We start from the raw sequence: 2,266 nt of genomic DNA, 5'->3' as shown, positions 1-2,266 counted from the left end.
TCACTTCGACAAGCTCAAAAGCTTTGAATCGACCAAATTAGGATTGTTCATTCATTCACTCATTCTTTGCAAGATAATTTTGTGTTCATGGCGGTTTTCCACTTTTTATGCGCCATTGCCATTTGTGTGATTCAAGAGATTTGTTTGGAATTTATTTCGCGACTCTTGGCTTATGGATTCATCATGGTGAAGAATTGATTCATATGGATTATTTGAAAGTTGGTACAAGTTTGAAACAATTCATGGAAATTTCACTGAAATTGCAAGAAATATCTTTTAGTCCATTTGTTGAAAGATTATTTCAAGTATGGTTTAAAACCATAAATTCAAGAATTAAAAGTTCATTGGTGCAAGAACACTTTTCACATTACTTCAAGGACTTTTCATTCAAAAATATCCCACATTCATGGTTCATACAACTTCATTCAAAGATTTTAAAGGAAATTCAAGCATTCAAAATTGAAGTTCATTCCTTACAAAGTTCCAAATTTCAAATGAATTACAATAGAGGCTTTATCCAAAATTCAAGAATTACAAAATTCCATTCATTTTCAAGAATACAAAGTTTCATTCATACAAAGTTGGAATTACAAGGAAAAGAAAAAGATAAAACTTCAAATGCAATTCTTGAATTCTTCAAGTCTTCATTCTTCAAGATCAAATTTCTTCATGCTTTTCTTCAAGGTCCTCATGCAACATGAAAAAAAAGAAACAAAAAGAGGGGTGAAATTAGCAAAAGTCAAAGAAAGCCAAAGAGAGATTTTTATGTCATAAAATTATGCAACTTAGAGATATCATAAAATGACATAAAAATTTACACACATGGCTTATATCATGAAAAATATCTTTGCATAAGAATATTCTTATTCTTATTTTTTATTCTTGCAATGATGAAGAATATATTCTTTTTCTTATCTTGCAATGATTGAAACTTGCCAATCAAGATTACCAATTGCCAAACACATCCTAAGCTTTTCCTATAAATAGAAGTGTTCACTTCATTGCAAATCACACCAAAGCAACCTTAACTACTTGCTTTCTCACTTCTCTCATAATTTTCAAGTTTCTTAGTTCCATAGTTTGAAAAGGAGTGAAGAAGTTGTTCATACCTTGGTGGAAGGTTACCACTTGAAGATCATCTTCAAGTCTCCCACAATCCAAAAAGAGGTGTTGTGGCATCACCTTCATCAAAGAGCCTACAACAACAATTCCAAAAAATTGTTAGTAACAACAATTCAAAGTTGTTTCAAACAATTTGCAACAAGTTCAAAAGTTCATAACCGGTTCAATAACAATTCGAGGGTGTTCTTCAATAACACCACCCGAATTTCCAGAAAAAAAAAGAAAAGAGATTCAAAACCATACCTCTGGTTGCAGCCCTGTGCTTACACATCATTCACGCATCATCTTCAACAACTCCGAAGCAACAGCAGAAAAATTCAGCAAAATCAAAGCATAACCGCAACACTATTTTGGAACAATTATAACAATTTTCAATGGAAATCCAAAGCAGTAGCAGCGACGTGTTTTAAAGTTCAAAACGCAGCAATCATAGCTATTTCCAGAAAACAGAATTGATACTCACCTCAACAAAATCCGGCAAACACCTCATTGCCGCAGGTAAATTGATTCCGCGCTTACTCTCTCAATGATATTGCTGTGAACCTTATTCTTCCTGTAAAAACAAAAAAAAACGCCCAGAATAATTATATTTGCTAAGCTCTAGATTTCTTGTGTGTTTTAACCTGAACTTGAACTGTGATAACAATAAGTTTGAAATTTTAACTGGTAAAATCTTGGTTCCGTGAGAGATAAGAGGAGAACATAACAAACCTGGTTTGTTCCTCCATAAGCCACCGTGAAATTTTTGATGAGAAATTGTTACTGTTGTTGTTACTCCGAGAAAGAGAATTGAGAGCCACACAGGTTGCCACTGGTTTTGTTTCGCAGGGAGAGAAACCGAATTGTTGCTGTTCAATCGCAAGCAGAGAACGAGTTTGAAAGAGTAACTCAGTGAGAGCGAAACCGAGAGAGATTCGCGAGTGAGAGTGTGTTGCACCCCAAAATTTGCCCATTTAATTATTCTTAATTGGCTCACATATCTCATTCATTTACATCTTAGGTTATCAGTAAAATCATGCATTAATCGATAAGGTGAAAACGAGATCGAAGGTCTTGGATACAATGATTCCTCTGTGGCTCTTAGTAATTATTCATGTGCTTGTGGTCATCACCTGAACAAGATATGCTGCATCATTCTCTAGCT

At 34.1% G+C, this 2,266-nt stretch overlaps 1 long non-coding RNA gene across 1 annotated transcript; it reads right to left on the bottom strand.

The window, feature by feature from the left end:
* Positions 1-1,161: 1,161 nt before the first annotated feature.
* Positions 1,162-2,037, bottom strand: LOC131646679 (uncharacterized). The gene is made up of 4 exons (XR_009297579.1): positions 1,834-2,037; positions 1,586-1,675; positions 1,366-1,467; positions 1,162-1,196 (listed from the first exon to the last, which is right to left on the bottom strand). It is a non-coding gene; the product is annotated as an uncharacterized LOC131646679 (long non-coding RNA).
* Between the last annotated feature and the right edge of the window lie 229 nt (positions 2,038-2,266).

This window comes from Vicia villosa, linkage group LG2 (assembly GCF_029867415.1).
Source record: "Vicia villosa cultivar HV-30 ecotype Madison, WI linkage group LG2, Vvil1.0, whole genome shotgun sequence".
Classification (NCBI taxonomy): domain Eukaryota; kingdom Viridiplantae; phylum Streptophyta; class Magnoliopsida; order Fabales; family Fabaceae; genus Vicia; species Vicia villosa.
Note: the sequence above shows the minus strand (reverse complement) of the source record. Positions and strands in the feature narration are given on the sequence as shown.